We start from the raw sequence: 18,070 nt of genomic DNA, 5'->3' as shown, positions 1-18,070 counted from the left end.
GAACTCTGGTTCAGATTACGCTGTGACCTCCAGACCTTCCCCTGACTGTGGAAGCTTGGAGCTTGGCTAAGTCATAGCTCACTCTGTGATTCTGGCCTCTGTGGCCACCCTTCCATTCACTAGTTCTGAAATAGGGAAGAGAAAGACTGATGACTTAGAAAAGGTAGGAAATTGCCTTCCCAGAGAACCTGAGGTACTGAGCACACCGTTGAACCTGCAGCAGCATTAGCTTTGTCTTCATTCAATCCTTCTTCATCTTTATTGCATATATGAGTCAATACCTTTTTGCTGACAAGTGACAAGCCTATCCCATAGTGAATCAATCAAAAGAAGAAGAAAACTGTTGTCTTTAGTGATGGAAACATCCTGGGGCAGGTCTGGTTTCCAGCAAGAGAAAGCCTAGGAGTGTACATGGAGCCAGCAAATACCTCCATTACTGTCTCTCGAGTCTGTTCTCTTCTGAGTCCGTGCTCAAGCATGGTTTCCTGGTGTGATGCTCCTTAGCACTTACATCCTTACTTGGCTTCAAATCCATCAGGAAAAAAAACAACAACAACAAAACCTTCAGAGGCTAGGGAGATATTATAATAGATACAACTGCTGTCAAGCCTGACAATTTGGATTCAATCCCTGGTACCCACATGGTAGAAGAGAACCAACTCCAATAAATTGTCCTCTAAACCCTATACTTGCACTATGGAAAATGTGTGAATTTGCATGTGCACACACATACTAAATAAAATAAAATACCCCCCTTTTCCCTGTGCTACCTGCAGCAGGCAGGATCGCTAGCCCTGATGTCGTGAGAGCGGGAGAGCTATCCCTGATCCTCACTGGCTGCAGGCAGCACTTAGGAGAGTGGGCCCTGCACCTTGCCTGGACAGCACAGTAGACAGAGAGAGCTGGCCCCACCCCTTGTCTGTGGTGGGGTGACATGGGTGAGGGGGAGATGCCCTTGCCACAGGCGGGTGAGCTGTCCATGTGGTCATGAGTGCAGTAGAGATAGCCCCACATGACACAGGGCAACAATAGGATATCTAAGAGGACTCCCAGTGAGGATCCAGCATTGATAATGTAGCAGAAACCAGAGGCCTCAAAACAGATCAATGACTCATTGCCATGAACATTTTCAGGTAAAGATATGCAAACAAAAGGGTGTACTGTATGATTCACTGTGGCACACTATGGCTTTGCTTTGTTGTTTGTTTTTTTATTCTTCTTTTTTTTTTTTTTTTTTTTTTTTTTTTTTTTTGGTGGAGAGGTTGCAAGGGTGGAGGGCAGATATGAAAGGACAGAGAGATGTGTGGGATTAGGGTGCATGATGTGAAAGTCACAAAGAATCAATAGAAAAAAAAATTAAGCAATTTAAAAAATTTTAAAATCTAAAGAAATAAATCAATAAAATAAAATTTAAAGCTTTACCCCAAAACACTATTTGGGCCATATATGTTCATGCTAAGCCAATTTCTATGGCAGGGCTGTGTATAACGCTCCTGTCAGCAAGACTCACATTACTTACACATCCTCTGTAGCTGTCAAGAATGCTCAGAAAAGGGAACGAGCACCTGATGTTTGGACCAGTTGAGGCAATTAATAGTAGCTGCTATAATAAGCAAAACCAAATATCCATGGCTGAACGGTACGCTGCATCTTTTATTCCTGCGGAGTGAGACATTGAGAGGTTCTGGTTCGGTACCTCCATTGGCAGGGCTCCACCAGCACTAACTCAGAAACCCAAGCCTCTTCCACACCAGAACACTGCTCTCTGTATCACATAGTCTCTAAGGTTGCCATGGGAGGGGAAAGTGAGCCGGATGAGGTGTAACTGTTTGCAGCTGCCTTGGCTTTAAAGTGACACACTAGTCTGTCCCTGCATTCATTGGCGAGAGGATGGTCCTGCGGTCCTGCACAGATGCATGGGGGGCGGGGGGAGGATGGGAAAACGCAATTGAGATGTGTGCCTAGGAAAAGGAAACAGATCTGTGGCCACCTGGACAGTGTCTGATAATAAAAGAAAATTCCCAATTTGCATCTAACACAGCCAGAACTGCTCAAAGGCTCTACGTGGTTCAAACAAACACTGAATTGGAGGCAGCCAGGGTCTAAGAGGTGATCTGGTTGTATCCCTTACTTAGAAGAGTGAGAAGGGAAGGGCATTGGTCCTGATACAAGGCACTGCGGATTGTATTAAGTATTTCAAGGGGACTAAAGGGACGCCCTCCTTTCCCAGACCAGAAACCCACCACAGCCACCGACTCGTCAAACCTTGTTCATATACCGGGCATAGACTGAAGGAAATGTGGTGGGAGTTATAAACAGAACGTGAGGCCCTAGACTACTAGACTAGACTAAGCACCTAGTCCAGTTCTGAGCTCGCATTTGTTTATCTGCCGATTCCGAACTTTCAAGGAGCATTAAACATCTGTTCAGTTTCATTATCTCCCATTGTAACAGCAGCAACGTCCAGATTTCCTAACTGGTAGTCAACCTTCTGGAAGCCCCAAGAGTATATTTTCCTGGTTGTTTGTGTTTGGGGCACTATATCTAAAAATAAAGCTACAGCAATCTGTATCATCTCTGAGGGTAAGAGGTGATGTCTCTGTGTAGAGATGAATTATCTTCTATGCATCTAGCAAATAGTTTACTCCCACAATGCACTTTGTACGTGCAGTCATCACAGCTCCTGCTAATGCTTGGTGAGTGTCAACTGATAAAAGCATGGAGAGCAAGTGTCTGTGGCATCTACAGCCACAAATGGAGCATTTATATCACACACACACACACACACACACACACACACACACACACACACTCAAACCACTGCCCTGCCAAGGCTCAGGGACCACCGCAGAAGAAGGAACATAAGGATTGTAAAAGCCAGCAAAACAATGCCTTCTAGATGTGACAGGAGCACATTTAAAAAAATCATAAAATCACAGTCGCTGTGGCCACGTGCACAAGACCCTCATAAGACCAAGCCAATCCCTATTCCATCATGGAGGGCGAAGTGAGCCTCCGCCCCTAACTAAGAAGCTATTGACAGTTGATGACTTCCAGGAGTGGGAGGTGGGGGTGGGGTATGGGGGTGTGTGGACTCTGATTTCTTTAGCGATGTGGTCTTTGGAAGGTCCACAACAATTCAGTGGCTAGTGCCACACTCATGAGTGTGTGGGAAGCATAAATTTGACTCATTGGGTATAGTTTTTTTTTAAAGGAGAACACAGTTAGGAGGAATGGGGGGGGCAGATGTGGAGTATTTAGGAAGAGAGGCGGGAGTGGTGGATATACTCAAAATACTTTGTACGCATGCCGGGAATCCTCAAAATTAATAAGAAAACATTATCTGTTTACTTTTATTACTCCAATCTCATGGCAACAACATACGGAAGATTTATTTTTGGCTCTTGGGCTCAGAGATCTCAGGCTAGCCTGGCAGCAGCAAAGGTAAGGCAGAACAGTTACAGCAGGATAATTGGGAAGCAGAAAATAAGACTCAGGAAGTAGCCAGAGCAAGATATAATAGTCCACAGGGATATGCTATCATCAACCACCCTCGGTGGCCTACTTCCTCCACCAAGGGCCCACCTCCTATCTCTGTCCAGGACCATATAATGCCATCATATTATAAATCCGCCAAAAGATTGGTCCATTCACTAGACTGAAGCTCTAAGGATCTAATTGAGGCCGGGAAACCTTACAGATACGCCCAGAGGTGCACTTTACTTTTCTTCTGGGCACTTCTTTGTTCAATAAAGTTAAGAGTCAGGGTTAAGTGTTGCAGCAAACGATGCTGAAGATGCCGTGAAGAGAAAGAAGCTTCTCTTCAAGAGTCACAGCGAGGATGAGCATCGCTTCCCAGGAGGAAGTGGCTTCATGTGGGAAAGAATTCTATTTCCTTCACCTACTATAAACCTTCAACTTGCATTTTTGAAGACCCTTATCTATAGTCCTCGGGGCTGTGGATGCTGTGCTTACGCTGTAAGCAAATCGGCCCCCACGAGGTTTATGTGTCCTTTCAAAGAACATTGAGCTGTTGGCAGAGTCACCTTGACAGCTTCTGGTGGGGCCAGACAGGAAACTCATTTGGCTTCCAACACTCCAAACAGTCCCCTCAGCGCTCCTTGATTCGGAAGCTTCTCTCTCCAAGCAAGCCTCCAAGTCAGGGTGACTCTTCCCTTCCTTACCTCATCAAAACAGAACTGTTGCAATGGCTCATTCCCTCGGTCCCTTGCCAAGCATTCAGCTAGCCAACCAACTTGATAACGTGATTCATGATTGCCTGTGTAACATTTCCCAAATAACACATGTTCCTTTTCATAGAGGCCTCTCGGTGAGACATGACCTGCCTCCGTATCGACAAGGACACGTGCAAATCGTGGTGGGAAAACGTCTGGTTGAGAAAGCAAGTCTGGCTTAGCAATCTCACGCTGAGTTCAGCTGTGGCTGGAGGTTTGCTGGACCACAGCAGCTGCCTTCAGATGCACGAGGCAGGTAGCAACTCCTCAAGGAATATGGCTGCAGAAAACCGCCTAATTTTCACCCCACTCCCTCAACTGCCCGGATGCGGGGGGGGGGGGGGAGGACTTATTATATGCATCTGCTTACCAGGCTCCATGTGGATTTTTTTTTTCATTTCATGCGAACATTTTTGAGAAGCCATCTCGACTTTTCTCATAACTTTAGGGACACCAGGGTTTGGTCATCCTAACTCCAGCTTTCCTAGGAATTTTTCTTTCTTGTGTTGCCTTCGGGCTGACCTTCACAGCCTGATCCACAAAAGCAGTGTGCCTGAAGCACGGAAAGCCAGGATGAAGGGACACATGCCAACTGCACCTCGGCTTACTCCGATACTCTCACTCCTGCTTTAAAGAAAAAAAAATGGTATTGCGGTGTGACTGCGGCGACAGCAGCACTTTCTGTTAAGGATCCCATTTGATTGGCTATAGTTCAGTGCTTACTGAGAAAATATTTAAGGGCATGCTTCCGAAAGCAGCTTACCACCCTCCCACGGGCACAAAAACCTTAGTGATTTTACACCCCAAAATAGAGCAACACACATAGCTCACTGCTGCCTTATTTCAGTCCCAGGCACACCTGGGTAGCCCTTGCATCTCATAAATTCAAAGTTGGGGGAAAACCTTTCTGAGAAGCAGACCAACTTAGGTTTCTTTCCATCAGGCTGGCCAGGGAGGACACCAGAGGTGGCATCGTGTGCATGGGTCACCATGACCTCTAACTAGGAGGAGCCCTGGTCGAGGTTTCTGGGGAGCGCGATCAATACCTGTTCAGCCATATCTGCCTGCTGGGTCTCAGGAGAGCTCCCCCACTAGACAGAGGCTGGGGAGCTGGGAAACCTAGGGCTCTAAGGAGAAGCAAACCGTGTATGACCTTCTGCTAGGACTGCTGGGATCCCTGTTCTTCTGTTTTCAAGATGAGCTGGGATGAAGAGAGTTTGGCTTCCATCCGACTCAGCCTTTCCACTGCTGGGAGGTGGCGAGGGGGAGGTTTTCTGCTCCAAGAAACAGATGAAGGGTTGGATTCTTTCCCTAAAATACATGCAGAGACGGAGAATGCTATGTAGGGTTAGTGGCCTGAGATCAGCTTAAGGTCCTTCCTGCAAGGTATCCCCCCAAAAAACCTTCATTTTCCTAATAAGTTTTTTAAAAGTCAGTAGATGGTTTTTCTTTTTTTTTTTTTTAAATGAGTTACTCTTGAATTCTTTCCTCTCCACCCTGTCCCCACCTCTAGCTCTTTGCCATTAGCACTAAGTAAGAATAGAAGACAGTCCCAAAGGCATCCTCTGCTGTCACCCACCCTTACCTAGTCCTTCTCACAAATGCTGCCCTCTGTGACTTCCTGAACCCATTTCCTGCTGAAAGTTGTTCTGCCCAGAAGCTCCCATGCCTCTGCCATGACGAGGCTCCAGCCACACGTGACAAACTCCTTTCTAAGTGGCGATTTCCCTCAGCCTGGACCGGGGTGTCACATGGCTTTAAGATCTCAGTCTCAAAAAAAAAAAAATAATAATAATAATCTCAGTCTCACTGTTCCCAGGAAAAGCCCACCTGTGGTCACCAGTCTGCCCACCCTGCTGTCACCATGATGTGAAGGTTAATTGTATCAACTCGATCGGGTTAAGAATCATCTAGAAGATTAACACAGCATAAGTCCAGGTCTGTCTGTGACAGTGTTTCCAGAGACAACTAGAACATAAAGGCAGTGAATGGATTAGTGAATGATTAATTAATTCACCAATTGATTAACGGATCAGTCTCTTGATGGATTCATAACAGGGTGGCGTTATCAGGAAGGGGTGCTATGCAGGAGGCACGTCCTGATTGGATGATGTAGGTTACTGAGGACATTTTTCTGGAGACTATATTTTTCTCTGACCTTTCCCCTTTTTCTCTGATGCCTGTTTACCACGGTGTGAATTACTCAGCTATGCCACATCCCTTCCCATCATGATGAGCTGTGTGCTCTGAAGCCGTAAGCCCAATCCTCCTTTAAGTTGCTTTTCTCTGGTAAGCAATCATAGTTATGCTAAAGTCTAGTACAGGTAGGTGTCTTTGCAGCATCCATCACTGACTGGACACACCCTGGTCCTACATCCTTCACCTCGTCTGCCTTCCCATCCTTCTTCCCCATCTACACCAAATGTGCCTTCTACCAGGCTCCTCTGGTCCTTCCACAGCTTGTGCATTGTGTACCCTGGTCATGGGAAATGCTTACTATATATTTATTGAACTAATTAAATGACATCATTCCTTTGATGACATGCAATAAATAACAGAGTGACTGATTCCTTTTAAAAGGATGTAAATTGACCTCCAAGAAGACATCATTCGAATGTTACTAGTTTCACCATAGGATAGTTCTGTAGACTGAGTTATTCTTATCCCTCAGAGATTGCCCACCAGTTTTGCTCAGGTCGTCCCTGAAGGCTCTGCAGTTTCTCCTTTTTCTGCCTAAGAAGACAGATAACCCTGTTCTGGTTGGGACCCAAGACATCTCTACAAAGGAGGCGGGCAGTCACTGTGTAAAGCAAGGACTTAACAGTGTGGCCACTCTGAGCAGACATAGGTTCCAGCGTAGCCATTGCCTTATTTAGCTCCCTCAGAGGAGGCACTTTCTTAGCTTCTGTTTTCCTCCTCTACAGAGGTGTGTGGGGTGAGACTGCTAGGGGCTCTCTCCAACAGCTGTTTGCTGCACACTAAGTAGAAGCCACACTGTGAGTTCAGATTTTATAGGAGGAAAAGGTGAGTGTACTAGCTACCATTGTAATAAACACCAAGACCGAAAGCAACTTAAGGGTACTTTACTTTTGGTTTATGGTTCCAGAGGGCTAGAAGTCCATAATGGTGAGGAAAGCATGGTGATAGGAGCAGGAGGCTGAGCAGTCACATCTCAACCACACACAGGAAGCAGGGAGAGCAAGCAGTCAGTACAGGAAAGAAATAAAATGTCAAAGACAGCCCCAAGTGGCCTACTTCTTCCAGCAAGGCTCCATGTCCTAAAAGTTCTATAAGCTCCCCAGACTGTGGTATCCACTGGGAGCCAAACGCTCAACTACACAAGGACATGTGAGTGATTTCTCATTGAAACAATAATAGTAATATTAGAACCACAAATAAAGTGGCCCACAGCACAAAAGTCTGTCTAAATCCTGTGACTTCAGGGGAACACACAAAACAGCCATCACTAGTTGCTGTTGCCCATGGAGTGAGCTGGGTATGAAGAGAAGCAAGTGTGAGGCAGTGGGTGAAGGCTGCTGTAACGGAGATGATGCCCCTTCCTTCGGAAGTACTAAACAGTTAACCCAAAAGGCTGACTTGGAGTCTAGGAAGGTGGCTCGGTCAGTAAAGTGCCTGTCGCGCATGAGTTTTTGACTTGAGATCTCCAGCAGCCGTGTTAAAAGCAAGGCATGGTGGTGAAACTTGTCATTCTAGCTCCAGGGGGCACTTGCTGGCATGCCACCCTAGCCAGCTAGTGAACACTAAGTTCAGCGAGAGGCCCTGTCTCTAAAAGCAAGGTCTAGGCCCAGCAAGTTCGCTCAGCAGGGGAAGGCGCTTCCTACCAGGCTGAGTGACCTGAATGTGATTCCTAGAACCCACAGGTTAGGAGAGAACTGACTCCTGCTAGTTGCTCTCTGACCATCACGTGTGCACTGTGGCATGTGTGTCCCTTCCAAAGCAAACAAGACAAGTAAATAAAATTAAGCTAGAAAACAATTGAGGAAGACACATGATGTCCATTTCTGGCCTCCACACATATGTACACACACACACACACACACACTTGAATTCCTGTGTTCTGACATATGAAGATTCTAAATAGATGGTCAAGTGACAAAGGAGAGATGCAAAAATGCATAGGACTCAGGGCAGCGAGAATCTTCCTCTCTCACCTATATGGGAATATACAGAGAGCTGCTACAAACACAGCCCCATTGCTCATCCCTGATACAAACTTCTCAGGAGGACAGTCACCTGGGACATGTGTCCTCTCTCAGGGGCAGGGAAGTGAGAGGAAGCTCCCAAGACCACCAGGTCTCATTCTAAGTAAAGCAGATAGGGAGACATCTTATGGGTATTTATTTCCATGGTTCCCCTCTGCAGGTGGGAATGTTGGCAGGGAGTTGGGAGAGGGTGCTGATCCAGGATTTGCTTTCAGAGCCCCTCCTTGTCGGAGAGGTTAGGTCAGCCTACCACAGCCCTAAGCTGCAACCCTGACTACCTACCATTCACTGTGCCATTGTGGCCTTAGCCAATTAGTCCAATCCAGCCATTAACAAAGCTTCCAAAAACATAAAAGCTTAATAAAAAAATTAAAAAAAAAAAGAGGAAAGTATGCCTGTCCATGATGGTACACACCTTTAGTCCCAGCACCTGGGAGGCAGAGGCAGGTGGATCTCTGAGCTCAAGGCCAGCCAGGTCGACAGAGTGAGATCCAGGACAGCCAAAGCTACACAGAGAAACTGTGTCTCAAAAACAAAACAAAAGGAAAAAAGAAAAGAAAGAGGGAAGTATTGCAGTGAGTGAGCAGACCCTACAGACAAGTGTGAACATCCCTCACTCTGTTTTTGTAATCCTCTCCTTTGAGAGTAGGCTGCCCTGGGGACTTGCTTTGAATTCTTTAACAAAGGTGAGGCGCAGGGCAGGAAGCCAGTCAGTGTTAATTGCTGTGCTGGAAAATGGCTCACAAAGAACTTGGTGAGAGATGCCTCTGTCCAACTGCCTGAGAAAAACCAGATCCTGCCAACAACCACGAGAGCTTAGAAGTGAATCTTCCCCTCGCTGGATGCTCAGATGAGTCCTCGGCCCTGCTCATGCCTTTATTGCAGCCTGAGACACTATGGGGCAAAAGACCTGACCACACTATGCCAGACTCTGTCCCCAGAAAACCATGAGAAGGGTAGATGTGTGTTTTAAGACCCGAAGTTTGTGGTAATTTGTGCAGCCACAGGTAGCAGATAGCAGTGCCCGATTGACTCGGGATTGGCAGAGCATGGGGTGGGGGTTGGGAGTCCACAGCTGGAGGCCACTGTCTAGACTGTATCATGCCTCCCATTTGTATTTAAACCTCCATATCTTCAAAATGAATAACACTGGTACTTTGTCCTAGCCTCAGGTAAGGGTTAGAGGTGATGATATAGGCCAAGTGCATAAGGCGGTGTGTAGCCCATGGAAAGAGCCCAAGAAAGACTAGGTAGACCCTGCTGGTGCTTGGTCTTCCTTCTCATTTCCACACTACAGTGAACCACAATCTCCGAGGAGGTTTAATGTGGGAATTACAGCATTTAAAGGCACGCATGTCTGTTTTCTTATTACAAAAAAAAGCATGCAATTTTATACGCAAAAGTTCCTTTAACTTTAATTTGCATCTCTGGAAATTGACATCCCCGGTAAGGGTACAGGTTGGTGGCAGAGTACTTTCCTCGCATGTGCAAGGACTTAGGTTTGAGCCTTAGCATGGCACGCATCAAAAACTAAATAAAATGGAACAAGCACCAGGATCCTGTCAGATCCTTCTAAGGACACAATCTTTCTCAAGTTTCTGTAAATAACAAAAATCCATGAAAACAACTGAAATATACTGAGGAAGGGGTTACAGATAGACCTGAAGGCACAGAACAGCTGAGGAAGTAGAGAAATGTCCCAGGCCTTGCAGAAAGCTGTCCCAGGGACGGATAGTGTGGCAAGACCCAAGAGGACAAAGCCACAGCCTTTTCGTGGCCTCGGGGTCTCAGTTACCTCTTCCTTAGACTACTCGAGCTCATGGGAGACCATGACACCACTGTTGCTTTTATGACCAGACACTCAACAGACACTGATTGACTTCTCCGTGTTCTGGTACTAGATGCCTGCTCTATGCACTGTCTTCTGGACAAAGAGACCCCTGGCTGCTCAGGTGGACACTGGTGGCCCCACTACCGTTGACTGAGGTCTTCCAACATTAGCTGAACTGTGGGGACAATAACCAAAAGTGAAAGTCCAGAAAGCATGATGGGTACACCAATATGTGTCTGTGCCAAGTCCTTTCTTTCCAGCAAAGAAACTGAGGGTGTAGTCTAAGACATCTTTAGTGACTTTGGGTGACAGACACTATTATACAGTGTTTACAGTGAACACTAGACTCAAGAGAACATTCTCCTTTGGGGAAGATCAGCAAATTCCCTTAATCCAATGAGCCCATTCTTTTCTTCTTGACATCCTGATGCATACAGGCTGCCGCAACTGGAGGGAACTTGGCAGAAAACATGAGTGGAGCACAGGGTGCCTGTGCCTAACTGGCGTTCTGCCTCAGTGTGGTCTCACATGATGTTTGGGACCACAGGAGTCAGCACTTAAGATGCCAGCTAGTGACCTAGGCATACAATATCCAGAACCCAACTCTGGGGAAACACCCCCTCTGGCTTAGTCCTTGTAACACTATTTATAAATACAGGATCAGCTCCAAGTCCAAGCCAACCTCTGAACCTCATGCAAAGATGCTAAAGATAAAAAGTACCACTCAACTGGAAATTAAACCTCATTCAGTAGAAGCATTATCTTCAATTAGCGTAACTATCTAATGAACACTAAAATGGAAAAAAAAAAAAACAAATTACAGGAGTCACAACTGTCTGGGTTGAAAGGAACCTCACTGGTCAGTATTAAACTGCGCTCTTTCCCCACCTTGTCTAGCCATACCCAGGTGCCTCCTTCACCATGTCTCTAGCAAATTTTTCTCACGTCTACTGAAGCACTAGCTTCTCTTCCAGGTCAACTACAGTTCTCAGGAAATTTTACCTCGAATAGATCCAAAATTGACTTCCTAGGAGCACCTATTAGTTGACAGAGTTTTGGCCAAATCTTGCCACTGGAGCATCATAAACACACCTGCTTCTGCATACATGTCCTCCATGTTTGAAAAGTAAGCTTATGCCGAGGCGTAGATATGCACATTCGTCCTAGAAACAGCTCCTCCACACACCCTTTCTTCTGGGATAAGAGAATGTTAGCTTTTTGTATTGCTATAATTAATTAAGAGATGGGCAGCAGTGTACTCATTGAAAGACAGCCCCTTCCTTCATATGAAACCTAGATAATCTTTGAAACTGAAGAGCCAAAGGGACAACCACGTGATACAACCTGACCAATGAGTTATAAGAGGAAGCCCATTAAGAAACTTCCGGGAAGGCTTCTACTTCCTGATTGAAGGAAATGTACTTGAGAAGAGATCCCAGTGTCTGTGGCTTGTACTTCTCCTAACCTCGAATGCAGTCGTATGGGGAAGTGATGCTGAGAGCAACGACAATCATCTTGGTACCGTGAGGTGACCAAATTAAAGATGAAAGGCCAAGACACGAAGTGTGCAAAGCATAAAGCCAGGAGGAGCTTGGGCTTGGATAATAACGAAGCTATTGTTGCTTACACTGAGGTGGCGCACTTCACTCATCCTGCTCAATGACACAATTGTGGCTTTATCATCCAATCATCATGTACGTTATAATGGAATATATTTTAACCAAGAACAGTTCCCTGGAGTTACAAGTGTCTAGCCTCCCCAGCTGAGACTGATTAGATATTTGGAACCTTTTTCTGAGCCCACCTCTTGACCTCTCTTCCTGGTACAACTCATCTGACAGGTAAAATAATGAAAACTCAAGTCTGTGAAGTCCTGCCAGGCAGAGCTGTTTCTTCCCCGTTCAACATCCCAGATAGAACTTACCCAGCAGCCATCGCCCATGTTGGTTTCAGTTTGCTACAAGTCAAAATTCTCCCATGCTCAGGCCAAGCACTTTCCCCTACGTGGACCATGCAGACCTTCCTGCTTGAAACGAGTCTGGGGCTTTATTTACTTCTGTCTCATTTTTAACATTTGTCTCCATGTTACTTGGCTTGACCTGACTCCTTAGGTTGTCAATGTGGCCATGAATCATTATTCTTTCATCCTGTTGATTAGCTTTTTTCTCACCCCTATGACCGCCTAGAAATGTGACCATCCAGCTTTCACTGTACTCTGACCAGACATAAAGGGCTAGGAGTGGGGAACCAACCCACAACTGAGTAAGGCCAAAGATAAATGCTAACACAACAGCAGCAGTTGGTCCAGCCTTGCTAACAGTCCTGCTGATGTCTAAAAATACCCCACCTTCACACCCATTTTAATTGAATTCTTTCTGATACCAATACCAAAGGGAGGCAGGAGTCATCCCATAGGAAGGAGCTAAACATGCTGAGGAAGAAATAGTGGAAGGGAGCCAACATGTCACATGCTTTAATATTGTGATGTGACATGTGTCAGTCTCTGTGTTCTGAGTGTCCTTATAACAAAAGCTTGTTGGCTTGTGTGCAATGCAATACAAGCTGAAAGGAGTCCTGGGAATTTAAGAGCCCTGCTCTGAAGGAAACTGCATTGTGATGGAATGCCAGCATTTGTTCGATAGCAATAGAACATTCTCAGAATTTATAAAGGAAAGGACCTAACAGTATATCTTTTTATTGTAGACATAATAAGCAGACCCAAAGCAGGGGGAGGGAAACCTGAATGATGTCTGTGACAAATCAGAATGCAGAGAATAAGAGAAAGGGGAAAGGGGAGAAAAAGAAACAAATGCTGAGAAAGTAGTCAGGAAACGTGCTTTTGAACTGCTTAATGTTTGATTCTTAAAAACTCGGGCTATTTGTCATAGTTACCTTCAGCTGTCACCTGATGCAGACTTAGAGTCAATTGAAAAGAGGGAACACCAACTAAAGAATTATCCAGATCAGACTGGCCTGTGGTCTCATGTCTGTGAGCCGTTTTCTTGATTGCTAATTGATGTGAGAGGGCTGAGCCCACTGTAGGCAGTGCCATCCCCGGGCAGGTGCACCTAAACTATATGAGAAAGGTAGCTAAACAAGCCAGAGGGAGCAAGCCAGGAAAGCAGTGTTCCTCCACGGTCTCTGCCACGGTACCTGCCTCCAGGTTCCTGCCCCGGCTTCTCTCAATGATGGTGGGACTCTCTACATCAAAATAAACCTCCACAGGCTGCTTGTGGTCATGGTGTTTACTCCAGCAATGGAAAACAAACTAGAAAAGCCACACACTCAATGTTATGTCCAACATCCACCACAATTTCTTCACATGGCACATACTGCCATTGCCACTTCCACCAACACCACCATCGCCACTGTCACTACTGTCACCAGCAGTAACCGTACAGCGAGGAACAACTCCATCACTGCCAGACAACCACCATCAGAGCTGCGATTATGGAAATATATACGTATAGCCACCAACACTGCTACCAACCATATCCTTACTCCACTGGCTATTCAAAACGTCTCTAATCCTCCCTAGGTACTGTCTGGGGTTCTGAAGAGGAGACCCAGGTTACAGCTCTGGCTCTGCTGCTTGGCTGGCGTGCCTGCTGTAAGTCACTTTGCTTTTCTGCATCTCGAATCAATGAATGCATGTGGAATGAATGAAAGAAATAATATCATATTATTTTTGCATCTGTTCTTAAAGTCCACAGACACAGAATGTTCTATGACGCAGGCGAGTTTATTGCTCTGCATCTCCAGAGAACCAGAAGCTGAGCTGTCTCTGACTGCCCATGCTTCCCTAGTCTAGCGCTGATGATTGTAAGCAGGAAACACAAAGCCACTTGTCCTAAAGTTTCTGTTCCTGCGAAGAGACACCACAGCCAAAGGAACTCTTATAAAGGAAAACATTGGGGCTGGCTTACAGTTTCAGAGGTTTAGTCCGTTATCATGGTGGGAAGCATGGCGGCATGCAGGTAGACATGGTGCTGGAGAAGGAGCTGAGACTTCTACATCTTGATCCTCAGGTGGCAAGGAGGAGACTGGATGTGTTTTACACTGGGCATAGCTTGAGCATGTAAGACCTCAAAGCCCCGCCTCCACAGTGACACACTTCCTCTAACAAGGCTCCACCTCCTCCAATAAAGCCACACTCCCTAATAGTTCCATTCCCTATGTCCAAGCATTCAAAGACATGAATCAATGGAGACCAAACCTAGTCAAACCAACCCCCCACACACACACACACACCTGAAAATGTACACAGAATGTATGTCTCCACATGTGTGGCTTTTAAATCTATTCTCAAAGTTGGCCTTTGAGAATACTGACCAGGATGGCTGGCGTTCAGATGGGACTTGATATTTTGAAGGTGTTTGCTTATTTGTTCAGTGTCTCTTTCTCCCATAGAATGAGACCTGCAGACAACTATGTCCTCACCTTTACCACAGAAGGTTCACAGAATTTTATTAATGAAAAATGGAAACAGCTGTTGCATCGATGTTTGGAATCATTGAACGGAAAGAGCAGAAAGGCTGTGAGCAGAAGAAAGAAATCTTTGTTGGTTGAATAACTGAGTGAATTCATAACCACGGAACCATCTACAAGAAGAAAATGGAATAATGGTTGATAAAAGTTGACCTCAAGACTGCCTGCAACACTGAATTTGGGTGTTAACACTGATGGAACTTGAGCCTAAAGCCAAAACATCTCAGAAGTCTCAGCTACTCCTAGAAACCTGCGAGTGTAAATGGTAGAACCAAGGGCAGATAAACACGTTGCCTCTGCATAGGTCACACAGTGAAGATGCAGAGCCGAAGCCCACAGGACATGCTGGGGAACGACTCCATCTCTCTTTTCTGCCTTTGCCTCCCCACAGGGTCTTCCCAAAGGCTGCAGAGTTCCATCCTTATTGTTCATGAACATTCGTTGAACTGTTTTGAGCATTTTGCACGCATGACATACATGTAACATGAGGTAACTAGATGCTGTTATGTTTGGGAAACCGAGACTCAAAAAGCCAGAGCATTGAGCTCCATGAACACAATTGTGAGCAGCCCTGCTTGGGTGCACACTTTTGAGGGAGCCGGGAACAGTAGCGAGCAAACGAGGGAGGCCATTTGGGACTGAGTAGAAGTGGGAAGGAAATCTCGTGGAAGACTTGCCTAGCCTTGTTTGAGTCATAAGACACAAGACACCTAACATATCCCTCTGCTGGTCCACACCAGAGGAGAGTCTCCCGGTGATCACATGGCTCCCATGGGAGTTTGCTGACATTGCCAAAATGGCTGTTGAGGGGGCGCTTAAAGTGACATAATATGCACAAAACAATGTCAGAAAAGAAGAGTGGATTGTAAAGTTTCCTATACAAAGTGCTTAGAGCAAATAATAACCATGTGAATTAACAACACTCTTTGTGCCCACATATTTACCTACTTAAGATTCCTCTTTCCTTAAAATACAACCCTCTAGTTGAAGATGTGTCATTAAAATGTTAGATAAAGGTCATCCAGAAAAAAAAAAGATAAAAAAGAAAACATCATTCGAACTACAGATTCTTCTAAATGTTCAATTCTTTCCCGGAAAGATTATTCCAGTGTAAACTTGGCCAGTGCTACAGCACTGAGCATTAATCACTGATATAGGTCTTTGACAGTTTCACAGGATAAAATCATACCTTACTTCTCCTCTGATTTGCATTTCTTAGACTATTAAAAAAAAGTTTCTAAAAATTGTATTTGGTACGATTTTTCTTTGACTTTCAACAGGGTCTTTGTAACTTGGTGGGCAGAGCATGTGTTAAGTGTTGTGTGGCCCTGGGCAAGGTTAGGCAAGTCTCTCCCATGTATTTGCTTCCTCAATTTTATTTCAGGGCACATACGCCTAACTTAGTTACTGTGCCATCAACATGAGCCCTGCACAACATATCAGGGGACAGGCTTTTGTCTGAGAGACATAGAAGTGGGTGTGTGGCTGTGTTTTGAAATCAGGAAATGGGAAACTGGAACAGAGCCCTGTCCAGGAGCTGGTATTGACCTCCACATCACCTGTGTAACACAGCTCTTGATTAGCTCTTCCTAGATCCTGCCTAAATCGTCAAATTCGGAAAAGTTTTAAGGAGAAGAAAGGCAGAGGAGTGAGGAAGTGACTCACTCCGTAAAGTGCTTTCTACCAACCACCGTATGTATGTATGTATGTATGCATGTATATATCTGTATGTGTGTGTGTGTGTGTGTGTGTGTGTGTGTGTGTGTGTGTGTGTATGGAAAAAACACAGCTGGGAAATATGAGGTGTCTCTGTAATCCCAGCAATGGGGAGGCAGAGACAGACAGATCCCTGGAGCTCATTGGCTAGCCATATGAGCAGGTGAGCTCCATGTTCACAGGTTTAAGAAGAGAAATGTCTCAGCAAAAGCAAAGTGGGAAGAATCCAGAACATGCCTGATAGTGACTTCCAGACTGTGAATGCTGCACATATACAGATACTTATGCTAACACGTGCACACACACCCACAGACACATGCCAAATAAAAAGGGACAAGAAGCACTTCTTGGAGCTTTCCTGGGACTAACTGAAGCTGGAGGGAAGCAGAACCACATCTCACTTTAACAGCCTTTGCAACTCATTTGGAGGACAGCGGTAGCCACCTTGAGATGTATTTATTACGAGTTTTCAGTGCAGCACCAGTGGGGGTACAAGGAGAAATTTTAAAATAACTACTTATAAACCTTAAATGAATTTAATTAGACAGCTAAAATGAAAAAAGTCTAAATTATAAGCCATTGGAGACATGATTAATTACATGCACATTATGCAGAAAGCACAGAAGCCACCCATGGCTTCCCTCCCGAATCCAGACATTAATATGTTGTTGCCAGCAAGATAGCTCGTAGTGGGGGCAAACGCAGATCCGATGTCTGAAATCAAAGAAGCCATGGGATTTGAACAGAAAGTGTTTCTACCTGTTCTTGAGCCCAGAGGCCACTGAGCAGGAGAGCTACTCCTATCTTTTTCCCAGAAGGCTAAGCCCAGTCACTCCTCATTCTGCCATCTCCTCTGGATCAAGTACACAGCATGGCTTTCACCTGCCCTGCCTGCCTGTTCTGATGGAACGCGCTCTTGTTCTCACATGTAGGGTGAGCCATTGCTTAGGGAGACTAGAGGTGTCAGGCAGGCCACAATGTCATTATCTCAAGAGGAAGCAGTTTTCAAACAATGCACAAATAGAACAACCCAAATTTTAATCTTATAACACATTTACGTGAAAGGAAACATTCTGGAAAGATGCTCTTATATGCTAGCCTTCAAGAATGGAACAAAGAGATGAATGGGCCCTGGCACGGCCTCTTTCTTTGGTCAGGGAATGAAATGGCGTGGAAACCTCCTCCTGGCCTGGCTCTGTGTGACCAGGGTCAGCTGGGAGATGAGATCCTGGGTATTTAAGCATCCACAATAGCAGGTGGGCAAAGAAGAAAGGAATCAGAGTTAAATGACAAGTTCACCCTGTTCAGCTGTGGTCCTGAGTCTACGGGAATTTAGTGAGACCCTTGCTGGGTGGTTGACATGTTTTTGGGAAATGGGCCCCACAGTAATCAGCACAGAGACCCCAGATCTTATGGAGATGTGTTTCTCTAGAAAGAACCAGACATCTTTACAATAAACAAAAACTACATGGTATGTTAGGAGGCAGCAAGGCCTGTGTGCACAATAAGGGTGACTCAGTACCAAGTGATAGGTAGGGCTGGAGCCCAGGACTAAGGGACCTGCCAGATATAGGAGC

General features: G+C 45.5%; 1 long non-coding RNA gene across 1 annotated transcript in view; it reads right to left on the bottom strand.

Annotated features, from left to right (window-relative positions):
- Positions 1-1,525: 1,525 nt before the first annotated feature.
- Positions 1,526-18,070, bottom strand: part of LOC311604542 — a 119,321-nt gene continuing 102,776 nt past the window's right edge. The window contains exons 4-6 of the long non-coding RNA XR_014781553.1: positions 5,389-5,546; positions 4,606-4,859; positions 1,526-1,659 (exon numbers count right to left, since the gene is read on the bottom strand). This is a non-coding gene — a long non-coding RNA (uncharacterized lncRNA). The remainder of the gene's footprint in view (positions 1,660-4,605; positions 4,860-5,388; positions 5,547-18,070) is intronic.

This window comes from Acomys minous (genome assembly GCF_964271855.1).
Source record: "Acomys minous genome assembly, chromosome: 9".
NCBI lineage: Eukaryota > Metazoa > Chordata > Mammalia > Rodentia > Muridae > Acomys > Acomys minous.
Note: the sequence above shows the minus strand (reverse complement) of the source record. Positions and strands in the feature narration are given on the sequence as shown.